The sequence below is a fragment of the Anser cygnoides genome, chromosome 7 (assembly GCF_040182565.1).
Source record: "Anser cygnoides isolate HZ-2024a breed goose chromosome 7, Taihu_goose_T2T_genome, whole genome shotgun sequence".
NCBI lineage: Eukaryota > Metazoa > Chordata > Aves > Anseriformes > Anatidae > Anser > Anser cygnoides.
Window position 1 is genome coordinate 12,639,422 of NC_089879.1, and position 19,557 is coordinate 12,658,978.

The window sequence follows — 19,557 nt, forward strand, 5'->3', positions numbered from 1 at the left end:
CAGGTTTTTGGAGCTTTTTGGAGTTTTACCTGTCCCCCCACTCTCTCCTTTCCCCTTCAAAAATCACAAGGATGAACAGTGATCAAACCCACAGGAAAAGATGACTCCTCGCTGCATGGCTACCGCAGTGATTGAGGGAGTGGTGGGAAAGCCTCTGAGAGCTTTGAGAAGCCAACAGGGCTCAGCAGCCCAGATCCGCTCTTTTCTGCATACTGGGACACGTAGAGGCTAATCCCTGCAGCACTACTTCTCTTGTCACAGTACAAATCTTCCTCTTCAGGACTAGATTAGAGAAGGTAAAAGCGAATCATGATAATACCTAGCTCTTAAATAGTGCTTCTTAGCCGTAGATCAAGGCAACTTACACAGAATAGCTCAAAGAGAGTTATAACAAGGTCCAGGATTGTGCTAATAGTCAATGGAGAAACCTCAAAGCACTGTGTAGAGATGCTTATGCTATGGGGTCAGCATTCACACCAGGGGGCTTCAGTTCCTTTTCCCAGTTTTCTTTTCCCAAATTCAGCCACATGCACTCAGGAGCAGCTGCTGCGACATCAGAGGGAAAGTCTCCTCGCAGTCCTCCCCACAAGCACCTATGGCTTCAATAACCAACGCACAAAAGATGACTGAGCTGGCACTTGCTTCTGGGCTGGCATCAAAAAGCCCTGCTCTCTCATTAGCTGGGCCTCTTCCCCGTGCCACTGCCAAAGCAGGGCAAAAATAGCATGTTAAAGAGACGCAGAACTTTCTTCTCACAGATCAACCCAGATTAAAAGGACTGCCTCGTGTCCCACGTGGCTGAGACAACACATCAGGAACTCCTGCCCTGGCTTTTCTGCATCTATTCAGCAATGCCATTACACTCTTGCTAGCCAAAGTCTGCCCCTTTGGACCACAGCAAAGACTTTCCATGCATCCCAGCACAACACTCACTGGGGCTAGGGACATAAAAATATACAGGGGAAAACTGCTGTATGGGTGGTAAATCAGCAGCTTGGTTGTGTGTGTTTTCCTGTCCCCGTGCCCGACAGTTCCACAAGGCCTTGGCAATGGACACCCAAACTTTCTGGTTTGCATCCAGGTGAAGTCATTTGTCCACAGCGCGAGAGCCCTCCGCAGAAATTCAAAGGGTTGAACACCTGAAGGAGTGAACTATGTACTTTGGCTCCCTAATTGTGTTCAGGATTGGGCTCCCCATCCCACCCCTGGGAAGCAAGCTGTAATAGCTTTGTGTTTATGGTCAGAGCTGAACGACTGCTGCACACACACCGACCCCACGGGTACCTCCGTCAACCTACCTGCTGCCATGCCCTCCCTCGGCTCGTTAAGAACCGGAGTTCTGAGGAGTTTCCAGCTGCCAAGAAATCAGTTGTGGTGTTTGCAGGAGGTGGGGAGGGGAAAGATACAGGTGCTCTCTGCAGGTTGATGCGCTGATTAAAGAGGTTCCCACCCCGCGGCTGCCACCTGCCAGCACACAGGGAGCTGCGCAGTTTTCCTTAGTCCAGTTCATGGCAAGAATGACCTGAGGATTGGCAAATGCATTTTGTGCCTGTGCTTGCTCAGGCTAGTAGATTTACCATGAAGGCCATTAGCTCAGGTGGGTCCCCCCCATCGGCAGGGCTGGGGGCAGCCACGACACTCCAGTGGGGAGATGGGGAGGGCAGCACTACTCAGAACAGTAGATTTAAAGGAAAGCATTTCCCTATCCAAAGCATGCTCTGGACAGAGTAACTTTTCAACCTAGGTGGAGCATTGGCTGCAAAAAAAAAAAATCCTGACCCAGGTGCATAATTCCCTCCACCACAGTCATGCCAGCACCAGCACTGGTGGTACCGAGCCCCCCCATAGCCACGTCCCCATGCAGACCCAGGCCATCAGGCTGCATTCCCAGCCCTTACACTGCCAATTTTATCTGAGGACACCTGGTGCCATACCCAAGGTCCCAAATACAAGCTGAGGACAGGACTCCCACACCCTGCCATGCTATCCTCCCTGCTCTGGTCAGCAGCAGGGCTTTCCCTTTGGGAACGCTGGCTCTGCACCACCCCACTGCACCCAGAGACACCCCCTGCGATGGCCAGGCAGCACAGCAGCCAGTGCCCACTCTCCTCTGAGCTGCCTGCAAGGACGTCCCCACTCCTCCTTGGTGTCTCTTCTGCCACAGCACCACCTGGCCACCAGATTTGGTCCACCTGCAAAAGCTTAGCATTATCATTTCAGGTTTGGTTGTTTTGCCCCAGAAACCCAGAAAGATGCTGTAGGACAGCAGCTGTCTTGGTGTCACACTGCAGCCCTGACCCCAAGTGCGCTGCAAGAGCCGATCAACACCTGTCAAACGACTTGACCTCTCCACCTCTCATTTAGCAACCTGCCAAATGAGGCTAATGCCATTTTGCTAGGTTGCTGTGACAATTAGTGAACCTAATGCACTTGAGAGTTTCTAGACACTTGTTATATGCACACACATTGGCAAAACCTGGCTATTTCTGTCCATGCCAGCCCTGTGAAGAAGCACGTCAAGAAGCCTCCAGCAACAGGCAGGTGGTCAGCAAGCAGACAAGTCTCACAGTATCTGAGGACAGAGCAGAGCCCTCCGCCTCACAGGCACGTGGCCCTGGCTTGGAAGCACCCTGCCTGCCCCTCCCCAGCCAGGGACCTTCCAGCCCCCAAGCCACAGCTTCCTCCAACAAGGCAGCGAGGTGATGCTCCTGCACAGAAAGAACTAACCAGAAGTGTTGTGCAGCAGCACATTCCCTTTGATGTGTGTATCAAAATAATTATAGCAGGTGGATGCAAAATGGGCTTCCTACTTTGTTTGGTTTTGGCCAGAATGATTGCCTATGAAGGGAAACGGAGAGCTTTAGGCGGTTATTATTGTTAAAGACAGTTTGCGGAGAGGAAAATAAGTCTCATTTGAATAACAAAACAATTTTTGTTGATGATGTTGTTGTTTATGAGCTATTTAAGCCCTGGGGTAGGTAAAAACGGGAAAATAAGAGGAATTTATCTGTCAAACATTTTAAAACGGATACTACCCATGATAAAAATCTTATTTTGAGTTTGAGCAATGAGTAGCACATCACACACTTTCTAGGAAGGAAATTAAAATAAAAAGGATTTCATGAGCCATGAGAAGAGTTGTAAAAAACAGCGTATATATTTTTTAAAATAAACACAAGTAATACTTCAGCCCCCTTTAAGCACCTCAAGCCTTAAAATTTATTCAGCCAAACTCACCACCATCACGGTTGGAAAGGCTTGGAAAACAAGGAGCCATTTAGCTTCTCCCCTTCAAGTCGCAGGGAGCAGCGCTCCCAGTGCGGAGGATGAAGCACAAGATGCCCCTGACCCCACATTCCTCATCCTCCCTCACCCACTGAGGTTGTGGAGTGGGGTTGTGGTGGAGACAGGGACCCCGCAGCCCACCAGCACCACAAAGAGCCGTGACCTGCTGCTACAGGCTGGAGAGGGTCACAGAAAGAGGACAAGGCATGGAGCAGCCATGGACACACAAAACGGTTCTGATACATGCCCCGTTTCCCTCTTTGGCTCCCTATAAAATATTCACAGTTTAATAGCCCAGCGTTCACTGCAGGGGACAAGCTGGGCACCCAAAGGTCACGGGTGTCGGACCTGAGCAGCTCCAGTATTAAACCCATTTCTCGTAACCAAGCAAGGAAGAGACCAGAGCTGTCTGCATCGCTTGTTTGTGCGGCCAGCCATGGAAGTCAACAGTAAAGAAGCAGAGGCAAAAAAATCCACAGATATTGTGGTATTTACATGGAAACGTGCACGCATGAGGCCTTCAGATTTCAGAAGTTTGTCACTTTTAGAAAAAAAAAACATCCCTCCTACACTCCAGGGAGTTAGCCCTGCTTGCTTTTGCTTTTTCTTTTTTAAGCCTAACAAAAAAGATAGACTTATTGCAGACTTTTCACAGGATATGTTCACAACATTTAAATTACAAAAACCAATCATTCTTGACAGGCATCATTGACATATTTTGATTTAAAAATTAAAAAGGTTCATTCTTTATATAGAAGGAGAAAAACATAGTTCAGGTAATTGCTTTGCAAGTGGTGACTTGTTATAAATGGATCAGCATTTTCTTCTAAAGAAGCACCCAAAGATATTCTTCATTAGCTCTAAGCTCATTACTACAAAGCCACCTGCACTCCGTGGTGACACATGAAGTCGCCCCTGCTAGCAAGTGCTGGAGCTTTGCAAAAGCCACGAGCGGGAAGGAGGAGGAGAGGATTCACCCCCTGCTTGCCCACGGACCAGCCGCAGCCCCCAGCTAAACCTGGGGAGGTCTCTGTCAGCCCCTCGCCCCGTAACCCCTCCAAGCCAGCTCCATCCCCACATCCTCACCTTCCGTGCTCATCACAGCTCATTTCTCCCATTCATCCACCACTGTCTGCTTGTCTTGGTTTGATCCACCATCAGCATGGGAATTCCTTATTGCCCAGGATCACCAGAGCCTTTCTTTGAAGGATTTTCCAGCCTCGGCGAGCACAAGCTTTCCACAAGACACCATCATTGCTTCTCACGCATGGGTATTCATTTCAGCTGTGGGGAAACAAAAAAAAGGTATTTGCCATGGAATAGGCAGACATTCAATTTTTTCCAAAAATGAACAGAAGATCCCAAAGAAGCAAACAAAAAATAAAATCATTTTGTTTCCATTTTCAGAAGTTGCGATATTTCGAGATTTTCTTAAGTCTTCACCTCCTTTCCTTATACCCTATCCTAATTTCTGTATCCTGAAAAAGAGGAAAGGAGGTGGAGAAAGAGGAGGGAAACAGACCTAAACACTTTAAGAATTCAGGATGTTGGAATTGCCACAGTTGCAACACAATTTTGTCATTTAAATAGAAACAAACTGTCTTCTACTTCATTAAAAAAAAGCAGCAGAAGAAATGGAAATGGTGGAAATGAGAGCTGCACCATGAAAGTTTCCCTTCTCTGCTTCTCGATGGGGTTTGGGATTTCTCCCTCGTGCCTTCGGTCAGTTTTGACCTGCTGAACGCAGGGGAGGCACAAACCCAGGGGCAACGGATTAAATTTGGCACTCCTTGCCCCTAAGAGCATGCACACCCTGTGCCCAGGGACACATTTTGGGTCCAAGGATGAGCTCCCAGAGGCAGCAGGATCATGCAGTGCTGCCAGGACAAGGAGCACAGCAGCAAGCTCTGCACCATGTGGTTTAAAAGCCGTAGAGAGTCAGGGCTCATGTGTCTTGCTGTTTTATATAAAGGATCCTGAACTATTATTAAATAAGAGAGGAAGTAAGATGGGGGCAAAAAAAAAGGTTTCCAGGCTCCAGCTATCAGGTCAGACTTGCGCATCCTGAGCATTTCCTTGCCAGAAAGGAAAAAAACAGGATAGCAGCTGGGGCATGGGCTGGAGAGCTGTCTGTGTTCCCATTTCTCCTGACAACCTGCTGAGGGACTCCCTTAGGCTGTTAGCCTTCGTGACTGGGCTCTGCACACCCACACTGCCTGCGGGTCATTCTGTCCCCCTCCTTTCCTTGTATCCCCCTCCATGACTTTTGAAACCTGGCAGCCAGTTCTGAACAAAACTGATGAAGGAAATGTGCTGCCTTTACCAGAGCCGGGCTGCCTTCGTGGGGTCTGACTCACAGCTGCAGATCCAAGCCCAAGGAATGAGAAAAGCGCTAAGTTTCTTTCCTGGGAGCCCTCTCCATCCCTTGAGCCTGCGTGCCCTTTGTCAGGCCACGCTGCTGCACACGACAGGCAGCTGCTGCCACCGTAGGAGTGCCACCACGAGAATTAAACAAACTCCGTCTAGGAGCCGCGCCACACGCTCCACCTCATTACCCGAGAGGATTCTCAGCATCAAATCCTCTTGTTTTTACCAGCTCTGCTACTTGTGAAGGATTGGAAGCATAAAGCAATCAGGAAAAGCGAATGTTTTGCAGATCAGACGCTGCTCATCACAGCACATTACAGCTCCTAAATTATTAACAGTAAAAAATGAGGTGTCCCAGGGCTGCTCGCTTCTGGGTAGGGAGAGTAGGAGGGGGGTAAGAAGAAAGGATTGTGCTATTACTGGTTATTTTTATCTGACATTTCTATGCTTCTGTCATTAACTAATTGATGACACAGCCTGTTTAATATTATGTCTGCTCGGGTATTTATAGCTCACCAATTACTGTAGTATCTAGGTGCTACTAACAAGCTATTCTCAGATGAATTTGGATGCTCACAGACAAATCTTTTGGTGCAAGTAAGCGCGACTCCCTTGCAGTCAGCAGTCCGGAGTTTTATAGCAGCCGAGGATTTACTGGAAGCGCTTCACCACACGTGGTGAGGCCGGGTCCCAGCTCACCCATCTGGGGATGCAGCAACACGAGCAACAAGGCACCAACAGGCACCTCGCGGCAGCAGCCACCCTGAACACCCCTGACGTTTCTCCTGTGCTTGCTGTCAGATCTTAGATCTCTTTGTAGGTGAGTTCACAGCACCCGGCAGCTACAACGCAAGCCGGACGAAGTCTTGCCCCTTGGCACAGACATTTAGATGATTTCAGGCGATGTTGCTCGAGGAGAGGAGCTGCAGTACCCCCAGGCAGCTACCCTCAGCCGCAGGAGGGACCCCGGCAGCCCCTTGCTGGTGCCAGAGGCCTGCTCCCGGGGGGCCTTCCAGGTGCACAAACAAGCAGGAGCGTTTCACCGCATTAACAGGGCAATTTCCTGCTAATTCTAAACAACATCGATGCGCGCGCATTTCGTTCCTGTCTTTACTGAGCAAACCTGAGAAGTAACAAAACCTGGGGAGAACATTTGAACTTTGATTGTGCAGGGTAAATGCTCTCTAACATTAACAAATCAAAAGGCATTACTTCCCGAATAGCAAAATGCCAGGCCATTTAGATTAGCCATGCTCAGATTCCTGCTGAGATCAGTGTGTAATTGTCCACCAGCAAGGAATAATCTCTCAAAATTAGTGCTTGTCGCCAGGCTCCAGACTGCCTGCAGCAGCACTTAACAGGGCTTACAGCCCAAATGCATCGAAATCTGCTTTTGACCCCGAATCAAAGAGCCGGCTTTCTGGTGGCATTCTCCTTGTAGCTGCCCTCTGCCTCCTTTTTAATCCCTCCTTCACAAGCAGATTTAGTTTGGCCTTAAGGAGCAGCTTTGTTTTATGAACTGGCACGTTACAGGGCAGCTGCCCATGGCCCACCCCTTCCTCCCTCCATGAGACCCACTGGGGCTCCAGCAGCTGCTGTTGTCCCCACTCATATTGTGTTAGGACAGATCCTGTACAGGAGAGAAGTCGTGAAACAGGGCTGAGGCTCAGCCAGCACTGCAGGGGACCTGCCGTGCCTCTCCCACCACCGAGCCACCTTCTCAAGGCACCCAGATCGGTGTCTGGTGTGGCCAGAGCATCCCCCATTGCATGGGAACAGCCCAGCACCAGGGCTTTACTGCCTGCCCCAGCTCCTCTTCTGTTCCCAGCCAGGAATTGTGCCTCCCATCCAAAAGTACTTCTCATCCGAAGTTTTATGGACAGAAGTATAGGTATTTGCAGAGTTTCAGTTTCAAATTTTAGCATATTCCACTAAAGAACATTTACTGAGAAAGTTCTCAGCCAGCCATAAGACTTCATTCAAACTTTGAACGCTCTTCTTTGTTCATAAAGACCGCCTGGAAAAGTTTGTGCCTCCAAGATCACATTCTTCATTGGCAGAGGGGGAAGACAATAGCCCTAATTTTAAAGGGAAAAGCTGCAGGAACATCAATGGCAAAGATTAGGTGGGCTGGGGAGAACAGCAGCACAATTAACCTCTGTCTGCACCCAAATGCCTTCCGCAGGCTCTTCCAGCTCAACCAGTAATGAAGCACCACAGCTGGGTGGCTCGGGGAAGGAACACTCATCACTGCAGAGGTTTTGTCCTTCCTCAGATGCCAGCTCACCACGCTGGGGCAGGACCTCCTCCCCCAGGGCTGCCCACACCCGCAGGTTGCTCAGATACACGCTCCATTTTTGGTGGCTGCCATTTCGCTTTCAGCTTCCCTGGTCTCTGCAAGCACACAGGCATTTGGGGGCCGCCCAGAAGCTTACAAGCCCCACACAGGACAAGCACTTCTCCATCAGTCACAGGGAAGCGTCCTGCTTCCTTCAGTGGTTTGGGCAGCTGCAGATGGAAACAGGCAAGTGGCTCTGCCTTCCCTCCGCACTCCTAGCTCAGAAACATCAGGCACAAGAGATCAAAACAGCGGTCCAAACAGCTGAATAACCTCTCCCAGACGTATTTAGGAGGAGAAAATCAGAGTAAAGAGCAAGCTCCTGCAGAAGTCAAGAAATCATTTGCCTCAGCATTTCAGCCCTAATCTGTCAACACCTCCCCTACAATGCACACAAAAGAATAAAGTTTTGGGGCTAAGCATGGTGCAAGTCAGCTCAGAGCACATCTGCTTGGCTCAGAAGCTACTCCCCATTGCTGCCTGACAGAACAGGGAAAAGCAGCCCCTGCACAGAGCTGAGCAGCTATTTTCCTTTCCCAGCACATCGCCTTCCTCAGCCGTTCCTTTCTTGAAAGGCTCGCAGCACCCAGGCTCCCCATGATGAGTCCTGTCCTACCTCGAACACCAAAAGCTCTGCAGAGGTGCCTACCTGTGAGGGGTTGAGTAAGACCCTTGAGCTGGAGGCGGCATTTGGAAGAGCTGGGCAGTACTGTGCTAATGCACCTTGGTGCCACTTGGAGGTGGAAGGAGAACTTCCCCATGGGCTGCCCCCACCATTTACCCAAGCCCCTGGGGATTTGGGCAGACCAACAGGGGACATGGGACACGTTACCCGCCCCTCGTGCCCCTAACTGCCTTGCTCCCCGCTCTCTGACCAGTGTCCTCCTGCTCTGGGGCTCTGCAGAGCTGTGTGGGCACCAGCACTGAGCCTCCAGCTCTGCCTACAGCCCCCCTGCCCCACACCTCACACAGCCCAGCCAAGTCAACTCAGCTACCCAAGTCCAGCTCTGGAGGTCAGCCCCATCCCTGGGGGGAGGCTGGGCGTCTCCATGCAGCCTGCACAGTCTGGAGGTGAGAGCAGGGCCAGAGAGCACCCTGCTCCTCGGAGGTTTCCAGACCACAAGTGTTTGATGTAAGCTTCAAACACACCATCAGCACACCCGCCACCCTGCCTGCATTTCATCCACCTGCAGGAAGAAAAAGTCTTGGCTTAAGAGAGGCTTCCAGCAGCCTCACAAGTAACAGCTTCAGGCTCATCTCCTTCACCATCTCCCCAGCCAGACCACAAGGGCACAGGCAGCACTCCTGCTTAACGCATCTCCAGCCCCTTCTCCTCCCCACCACTCCCCCTGCCCTCTTGTTTTCCCCTCCTCCACCTCTCACCATCTCTTTTCCTCCCCTTAAAACTTTCCTTGTGACAGCTTCAGCACAGCTGCCTGTATTCTGCCGTACAGCGCAGACAGATGAGCCTGAAAGCGAGGACCTGGGTCCTGCTGCAGAAGGGAGGACTGAAGCCGGCCTTCCCTCCCGCACAGGCTGACAGCCACGCTGCCCTCCTGAGCTGCCTCAGCACATGAGAGCAAGGAAGTCGTGTTACTGACTAAAAGCCGCTCAGTGTTTATTATTAGCACGAATGATAACTGCTGCAGGCCACGCTGATCTCCCCCGACGTCAGATGTCAATGATGGTGCAGCATCTCCAAGCATCCCCGGGGGTGGTGGCACTCAGACACGTGGCAGCAAGCGTGGCACAAGCCCAGGGCCTGTCCCTGCTCAGTGACCCCACGTTCTCTGAGCATCACCCAGCAGGAAGGCACCCCCACAGCGGCAGCAATGTTTCTGTCCTTCAGGATAAGGACACACAGCCAATGGTGCAGGAGAGGAGCACAGCAAAAAGCTTCATCTCACCTCATACCCTGAGCATTGCCTTCGGCCAGCTCCTCCTGCACCCTCAGACCCAGCCAGGCTTCAAGTCCTTCGAACCCGTGCTCTGGCTGGCAGCAAGAAGGGGCATAAAGCACCACGCACGCCGGCTGCGGAGCACAACTAGCCTCTCCATCCAGTCTTTTAAATACGTGCTGCGCATACTCTACCCATACGTCCATCACCAAAGCCATGATTAGCTTTTAAGCATTTGCCATTTGCTGCAGTTCTCCAAGATAAATCAGGCTGCAGTATCAACATCAGATCATAAGGGAAGATCGTTTTATATAGTAAAGCAGTGCTTTAAAATCGCTTATGGCTGCTGTATTAACAAAATAATAAAAAAAATCTACCCACAGTTCCAAAACAGTAATGAGTTTGCCTTTAAAAATGAATTAGATATTAAATAAAAAATATATCCCCAAAGGGGATAATTGTAAAAAAAAAAAAAGTAACAAAATAAAATAAAATTAGGGATGGAAGGAAACATAACCACAGTTGTGTAAGCCAGAGCAGCTTCCCTACCCTGCACACGCAGCAGTGCTGAGGAGCAGCACAGCCCTGCTGTTTGCCTTGCATTCATCACACCACTTCTGGCTGAGCTGGAAGCAGTGACATTCAGAGCAAGTGCTGCACCCCAGCCCCCGCAGGCAGAGCCCTGCCAGGGCTAACACAGCACAGTCACGGACACCTCAAAGAGCAGGCAGGGGTCCTGGCTGCTTTGAAGTGCCCCAGGGGCCGCCCCATGAGGGAAGAGCCCGCCTGGGCTCCGAGCTGGGCAGCTCTCATTTGAGAGCATTTTGGACTTGCACCACCTTGTTGCACTTACTCCTCTAACTACCCAAAATGATGCTGTTTGTTTCAGGGATCAGCTTCGCTGTTAGCACCCATCCCCTAACATTGGGTTATGCATAGGGCCACTCCTGAATGAAACACGGACAGAGGACACCCTAGGAGGGGGTCGCAGCATTTGTGTATCAGTAACAAAGACAAGCGGTGTGAGAAGGCCAGCTCGCTCCTACCTGCAGAGGCCTCCAAAGAGATGAATCCCTTTCTACCCCTGCCCCACGATGGGGCCACAGATCCAGGAGGATGCTCCAGCACTCAGAGCCCAGCTGCCCACAAAGCCCCTACATGGCACCAGAGGCCTGCTGGCACAGCAAAGAAGCCTGGACACAACCACAAAGGTCTTCAAGGGATGAAGGTATCTAACTCCCACCGAAATCCTCCAAGTCACTGTGAGAGAAGCACGTTGCTATTGCAGCATTTGGAGGAAGAGTTTCTGAAGTTCCCAGGAAGCAGACTTGAGAGATTTGAGCCAAAGGAAGATGTTAAGATTATGCAAATGTTCCTTCTGAGCCTCCCAGGAGTCCCTGGCTTTGCATCCTAAATTCTTTGCACTCCTCATTAGTCCATCTCTATCCCCTGCTCACCAAGCAAACTAAAATGTCATCGCAGTGTTGAAAGCAAGTACATATCACACAGGAAACAAGTGCGCTCCCTTTTGCTCACTCTCTGTTCCAGGAAGACTGACAGTACCTGTCCTTCTCATTTGTTATTTTAATTTCCCTGATTGACACCAGCTGCATTCGGGGATTGGTTGCTCTCCATCATTGCTTTGCACATACTCCCTCCACCTGGAAATGCATAGGGCCATAAGAAACCTCCCCTCCAAAACCACTCACAGACCTCTTCCACTTGGCACTCAAAATGGTGTGGAAGGACCTTAAATCCACCGTGGTGGCTTGTACCCAGCCCTCAGCTGGGCTTACAGCCCTGGGAGCCAAGCAGCTGCTGATCACCGCTGCCGAGCTTGGCTCTGGGAGCAGTTCCCCTGCTTGTACTTCTGGGGTCGCTGCATCTCTGGAATTTAGGTTTCTTCCCTCTCTGCCTTTGTGGATTTTGTTGAAAAGAAATATACTCTTATCAAGTCCTAATATTTGCTCAGACTCCCAGCCCTTCACGCTTTCCATGCTCCTGAATGGGGTCTTCAGTCTGTCCTCACTCTAAAAAGCTCAATAGAAGTTACAGAGGAGTCATACTCCATCCATCTCTGGAACCAGTCTTTGTGCTCATATTATTTGCCAGTGACACTCCATCACCACAATTACCGCTGTTATTTTATCTCTCTCTGCCCATGATGCTGACTAGGGAGCAGCAGACAGTGCTGGTGTTTAAGCTGAGCAAGTCACTTAAATACATTTATACCCCTGGATTGCAATGTACAGCATAAATCCAACCATCTATCATGCACTGAGTAGATGCAAATACTCACCATGCTATCAGGCAAAGCAATCACAAGAAAACGGAGTGATTTGAGCTGCAGCTGCCTGCAAGCCTTTGACAAGTGTATTAGATGAAAAGATGCAAAGAAAAAAAAAAAGATGAGGCATCTCACCTAGATGTGGCCTTTTCTGCGCTGAATCCACAGAGAAAGCAGACACATGAAAAACTTCTTGGTAGGTTTGCAGCAATGCTTGTAAGATCTGAATCAAGGCAGAAATGGCCTAAGGCTCTGCATTCAAACCGGGTTTGATTTGTGAGCAAGTCAAAGAGGAAAAGCGCCTGAGGCCAGGACGCTTGGTACAGGACCCAGCTCAGGGGCTGGCTGTGAAGCACCTCTCAGCTCTGCACCCCAAGGCAGGGAGGCCTTTCCCCATGGCTGAAGGTCCAGGAGATGGTCAAAGAATGGGAGAGGCTGGGATCCCTGTGCAGGGATCCCACAGAGCTTGAACATGTGTCTGAGTGACCCTGCCACAGGCTGGGAAGAAGTCACCTTGTGCTTCCTGAGACACACTACAGGAGCAGGGTTACGGGGCCTGCGCAGTGGTGCTGGCTCCCTTCCTCGTCTGGCTTTAGAAGGTTCCAGAGCCTTAGAGGCCTCCATGGCTGGAGCCACGTGTGCTCTCTAACACCCAAAGGATCGCTCAGCCAAAGGACAGTGGGTGCACAGGTTTCCCCAGGTACCCTGAAGAGCAGATAAAGCTCAGAGTTTTGAAGGTGCACCAGGCCTGGTGGGACATTAGGAAAGTCTCCGACCCGTGACTGAACACATTGCCCTGCAGGGCTGCTCAAGTGCTTGGCAGTAGGCCGGTGGACAATGTGGTGGCAGTGGGATGCTGTGGTCCTAGACAAGAGCCATCTTCTGAGCTGGTAGTGAGGAGCAGACCATTAACCTGACAGCTCCCTTCTCCTCCAGCCCCAGGGCAAGCCCATCACTAGAGCAGGGAAGCTGCAGCCATGACCTGGAAGCCTGGCATGGCGGCACACCTCTGCCTTTCTCTGCCTCACACATGGTTCAGGAAGGAGAGGGACAAAGATATGCACACTCACCTTAGGGACACCATTTCAGCCCCTCAGCCACCCTTCCCCATGCTCCACTTCACAGGTAATTCAGTCACACCCCACCATGTGCTCAACAAACCTGGCCTCTTCAGAGGAGCTGGGAGAAGAGGATTGGAGAGGGGCTCCCCCCATGCCAGCAGCCCAGGCATGAGACATGGGGTGGCCATGGGGAAACAGAGCTGCCAGAGCAATGAAATAAGTGGGTAAAGAAAGCAAGGTCTCAGGTTCAAAACTTGGTCAAAGTCCAGCAGAAATCCACAAGCTGCCAGCAAAGGAAACAGGCAGGGAGATGTGCCGGGCAGCAAGTGGCTTCAGTAGCATGCTGCCAGCTTGCAATAAAGTAGATAGGGGAAAAAAAATCCCTCAGCCTGAAGTAAATTATAAGACGCATCCCCTGGGAGCACAAGGTGAAGCTCTTGATCAGACAAGTGATGCTGGCATGTAATTCCCCTTGATAGCGCCTGATCTGAATTTTAGTGCTTGTGAAGGGTGCGTGACTGACAGCTCTGAAACCGCAGGCAGCTGGAGCACTGCGCCTGGCCCCGGGCACAGGCATCCCAAATCAGCTCTGCACCGTGGGGACAGGCCACAAGCCCGGGTGGGAGTGCAGAGCTCAGCCCCTGCTGTCCCCAGGCCTCATGCCAGAGGCAGGCACACAGGGGCAGCTCGTGCCTTATGGGGACGGTCACCTACCCCCTCAGAGAGGGGCAGAAGTCAGGCATGCCACCAAAAATACAAGATCTCCTCAGGGGTTACAAGATACAGCATCTTGCCCACAGACCCTGGCATTTTAACCAGCAACCCTGGATCACGAGGGTGGAGTGGGAGCTGTGGAGATGAATAAGTGTTCAAACACTGCCTCACTACCACCAAAATAGCCTCTCAGACAACCATCTGCCCTTGGTGCCTGATCAGGATCCACCAGGGGGTCTGCACAGGTAGGCCAACCAGAAACCCCACCACGAGAGTCTCCAGACTCCCATAGGACAGAAATGCCTCATTTCTGAGGACAACCCCAACGTATCCATCCAGAGCATCAGGCTGCTTGTCCTGTATGACTGACCAGAAGACAGCAGTTGTCACGGGAATGGTTTGTTTGCCATCAAGGTTCAATATTAATACTAAAGGTTCAAGAAAAAAAAAAAAATCAGACTTAGATCCAGTGAGTACACATCAGATTAAAAGCAAAGGAGGAATTGCACCTGATTAGATGCAAATGGAAATACACTAAATCCTCAGCTAATGTACTCAAGCAGAGATATGTTGACTTGTGTAACTGAAGTTCACTTAATTGCTCACTCCTTGCAGTTAATACACATGGCTCTAACATGTCCGCTGCTCTGCATACCGATTGAGACACCCATTTCTGCAACAAGAACAACAGGATCCACTCCAAAACCAAACTAAAACAGAGGTTGCTTTAAGGAATTTGGAAGATAACTTTGGCAAGAAAAACTTACTGTTGAAACTGTTCCAAATTCATGACTGGTGCAAGCACCGGGACTTAGCAAATAGCTCACAACTAAGCAAATAAAGCATCGCAGGGCTAATAAAGAAGGCTGGTCTGAGACGTTTCAGGTCTTCCTGTCTTTTTCCTCTACAGCTTCCAAATCAGCAAGGGACCTGGTAATTTCTAGAAGACTTTTGTACACTCAGTTAAAATAAAACTCCAGTGATGAGTTTTCCTAACCTGCCAGGAGGGAATACATCCGAATGATAACACAGAAATCACAAGGGATGAGGCAGCTCAAACAGAGACTCGGAAATGAGAAAGTGCATTGCCTGGCCAGCCCCAGCTACGGCTGCTCACCCTTTGTGTAAGGGGGCTGCAAGGGGGCACAGGTTTGCAGAGCGAAAAAAGCAGTTCTGAGGATGCTCACAGAGTTGCAAGCTACAACCCTTCAGGATAAATGTGGGAATTGGAAGTGTGTTTGCTCCCAGCCTGCCCTGATTGCAAGGCAGAGCAGGTCTGTTTAAACTGCTGCTTCGGGCACCTTTTCATTTATTGTGACAAAGGTGGTTTAAGCAAACATGTTTTACCCTGCAATTGGGGCCAGCTAGGAACGTGCCTGTGGTCAGTTCCTGCTGCTCAGCTGCCACAGAAGGACTTCTGGCATCATCGCTTTTGATCACACAAATGTCAGAGTGGTCCCAGAAAGTTGTGGTTTCCCATGGCAGCTGGGCACAGCACTTGGAAAAAAAAATATAGATTTTTAAAGAGTTAAATAAACCATGCATTTTTCCTCCAGAAATGTTCTGTACTCAAGATAAAGCTTTGGGGTGTTTCTGAGGAGGCAAGACAGCAAATGTTGACCACTTTTTTTTTTTAAGGTGAGAAATTAGATGTAGGTTAATTGCCTACATTTCAGTGCCAACACCAAATACATCTCTCCCCTACTATTTTTGTAGTTATCACCCTGCAGCCCACAGATCTCAGTGAGGCTGAGCTATCCGAATGTTTTGCCACTACACAAATATGCCCTGTTTCTACAGGCACACTCGGAAAATTAAGAGGGAGTAACAAAAGTTGCAAACACATACTTAACTTGAAGTGCATTCAAACCCCATGTAGAGATTCTCATTTCAGATTAAAATGGCTTTAAATTACTGCTACTTAGTCTTCCGCCAAGAAAAAGCCCTGAAAAATGGTCCTTGCTGTGAAGAACTGGGAAGTTTAAATAGTCGAGGCTGACTGAAAGCACAGTTGTTGCATCCACCTCACACCTGGGCAGATTAAAGTGCCCACCAAAAGAAAGGGAGGCTCCTGGCCACCCTGGAGGTGAGCACAGATCTGCCAAGATCCACCTTGCAGAACTGCGAGCCTTTAAAACCACTCTTTCACCTTCTTTTCTCTCTGGATGTTAGGCAAGCTGATGATCTCACAAATACCTGTATTTGTGAAATCCCATTAGCCCAGCACCTCTCTCAGCTCCCACCACCCCAACACCTCTAATCCCGTATACAGGAGATAGCCACAGGCAGCTCTCCAGCCTCAGCCACATACAGCACAGCCTGCAGATCCTGCCCTGAGCCTTCACACCCACACATGCCGTGGGCACAGCTTCACCTTTTTGGGAAGAGAAGCTCCTCAAGCAAGCCTATGGGATTGTATCGGGACAGCATTCTGCATGCTGAACAGCAGGAGGAGCCAGGCTGATCTGCACGGGGCTGCTTAAAAAGCAGACAAGTGGGGAAGAGAAAGAGCATCAGGATCAAAGCTACTGCTTTTAGAAACAAACTAAAAATACACTCTGCTAGGGGGGATAGCACAACAGCCGAACCACCTGCTAGGGAAATAATACTCACCCGCTGAAGTGCCTAAATACAAACACACATGATTTAGAGACTCTAATTTGGATAAAGATAGTTGGGATGAGCCAGCTTCCAAGAAGCACCCGTAATGTTTCCAAAAAGAGTGGTAGCTACTGGTTTTGCTGCCCAAATTCTCTTTCTGACTCTCCTACAAACTTTACCCTCTCATAACTTTATCCAGGGGATAAGGAGTAAACCCAGGACCTATGTCTCTCTCCTCTTTCCTGCAGCTTACTTGAGGCAGGACAGCATCACTCCAACATGAAGATATGAAACAGCAGCCTGAGACGAAGGCACGATGGACTCAAGACAGTTACTGCCAACCCACCTGCAGACAGGGCTCCGGGACACGCAGCCGAGCAGCTCTGTGGTGGCTCCTCAGTTGCAGCAGCCAGGAGGGCAGGCCTGTCCCCTTCCTTGCCTGGGCTCCCAGCGCCTAGAGCCCCCCTTCCTGTGCAGCCCACTCCTCTTCATCTTGCAGCAGCAGCTCTTGCTTCTAGAGTACTTGGAAGATAGCACTAAAGCTGTTTTTCTGTCCTGCTGCTGGGTGCACCAGGAGAGCAGCAGGGCTGGGCTCGTTAAATGGAGCCCCTGGGTCCTGGTGAGGCTGGTCAGGGCCATTAAGGCCAATTAGTGCCCCAGGGCCCGGCACCTGCTGCTCCACTCACGGCAAACCCTCCGCCCTGCCGTGTTGGTAAAAGCTCCTGCCTGCAGGTGCCAAGTCCTTACCTTCTCCCAGCCTGCCCCAGATCTGGAGTTTGTGGCTCTCAACGCAATGGCACTGAGCTGTGACCTGTTTTTCACCACTGTTCACTCAGGGGCTTCCCAGATTTATTGCAGCAGGACGTGTTAGTGGGTGTGTAGCGTGTGCTCACGCTGCTCTCAGTCCACAACATGAGGGTAAAGGAAGGCTTCGTGCGCTGTCAGACCTAACAGGTGATCCCAGAAGGGTTATGAGAGCCTTTGAATGGATGGGTCAGTGCACAGCGTATTGTTTTTGTTGTGTTTAAACAATATGCTGAAAACAGACCTGCTAGACAAGATCAGCACTTAAGTAACATGGGAAGTTACTTAAAATATTGTCTACATATTGCAAGAGCTCTGCAAATGAACGCATAACTTTGCTTACTGAAAAAGGTGCCAGGATAGATTTACTGTGTAAGCTACTACAGCTTCAATCCAAACCAATTAAAGTCAAGAAAGATTTCTTTCAACTTAACTGCTACGGATCATAGCCGTTTGTCTTCATCTTTTCACATATCTTTGCAGGAACATGAAGTTAAAGATATCCTTGCTACTTCTAGGCTTACATCTTGCATAGATGGGAATTCAATTAATATCATTCTGCAACACAACTTGGAGAAGCACTTCAGAGCTGCTGCTCACAATGCAGAAGTGACTGAACAAATGATACTCTCATTAACACTCTGCCTTTCCCTGCTGTGCAAGCCACATCCTTGAACACTAAAAGCACCACCGCATCAGCTGGATTCACAGGCATCCAAGGAGATTTTTCAGGCTCCTGACTTTTATAGACCAGGGGGGTGGATTTGGTGTGCTTTAATCCCTTCTATTACATTAACTCAGAAATATTTTTGACTCTCTGGCACTATAAATCAAGCTGGCTGCAGTTATTCTATTCCTGATTATGTTGAAAGTTACTGGCATTAATTTGATGTCTTTATGTTCTTGCCTTTTTTTCCCCAAACTAACATGTGAATTTAGTTTTCCTGTAGTAAGTAAACAATGCAATAAAAGTGGAGATAGTAGCCAATGCATTCAAATCTGGATGCCTGAAACTGTGGATATACACAAGAAAAGCTCCCCTACTTTGCAGGTGATATTTCCTGCACTCACTTCTTAGCTCTCGAGGCAGGAAGAACACATTACGTAAGAAAAGTACATTTCTTTTCAATCCTCTTTGGTTGTTTTTTGCTTTTGTTTTTGTTTGTTTGTTTTTAATCTAGAAGATTAAGCACTTTTTCTTATGAAAAATTATTAGTGTTAATTCTTACAAATTAACTTAAATCTATACGTTAATATATCTATATCTTATAAGTTAATTCACCTTTGCAAGTCAGTAGACAAACACTATTCCTCCCGTTTTAGAGACTGGACAACTCAGATCAAGACCCAGTTGGGGATGGAGTGTCTGTCTTATTGTAAAAACAGATCAACCAATGCAACACAAGTTACTATTAAATACATCTAAAGATGGAAAATAACCTGTTTTATTAGTGTACTCACAAAAATTAGTGAACGTATTCCATCTGCTTGGCTCCCCTTCCTTTGTTCTGACCACTGTTAACCACCGTGACAGCTCGTCTTCTAAAACCTGACACCAAACAGAGGGAAAGATGTGCACAGCTGTGAGGTACCTCTGGATAAGTTAGGAGTATGCTGCACGTCTCAGTGTGACAAATCGGTTGCCTCTCTTCAGTGTGATGGTGTTCTCAGAGGGTAACTGTCTCTCTCTTATTCACGTGAATTAATTAATGTGAATTTACTGATTTATTTCAGTACAAATTACTCCCCAGTATCAGTAAGCATAGTGGAGTCCAGCTCCAGGCTGAATACCCAGGACCTTAACAAATACTGACTTTTAAAAGCTTCAGTAAAACCTCCTTGGGATCCCATCAAACTCAAGCACCCACGTCAGTTATTCTCAATTATCCTAACTTTATAGTTAGGACATGTCAGGTACACAAAAGACACGATTCAGACAGCATGACTGCCCTAAAATGATAACTTTAGAATAATGCACTTGACAGGGAAAAAGCAATAATAGTTATTTTGGGAACAAAAGAAAAATACAATGGATCTGATGACTAAGTGTTCTGGTCCCCTGTGTAAAAGGCAAGTAGATCCCTGTCGTATTTAACTTGATTCCTTTGAATTAAACACTTCCATTAAAAGTTTCCCACAGTAGCTTTAATATTTAATTATGTATTCCACCAAAGGAAAGAACAAAATCTTTGCAAAGGGTTT

The 19,557-nt window shown here is 49.0% G+C and overlaps 1 protein-coding gene across 1 annotated transcript in view; it reads right to left on the reverse strand.

The window, feature by feature from the left end:
* Positions 1-19,557, reverse strand: part of CFAP58 (cilia and flagella associated protein 58) — a 116,386-nt gene that overhangs the window by 39,088 nt on the left and 57,741 nt on the right. Inside the window, exons 18-19 of the transcript XR_010832796.1 lie at positions 18,817-18,904; positions 4,372-4,569 (exon numbers count right to left, since the gene is read on the reverse strand). The gene's annotated coding sequence lies outside the window, so the exon portion shown is untranslated. The remainder of the gene's footprint in view (positions 1-4,371; positions 4,570-18,816; positions 18,905-19,557) is intronic.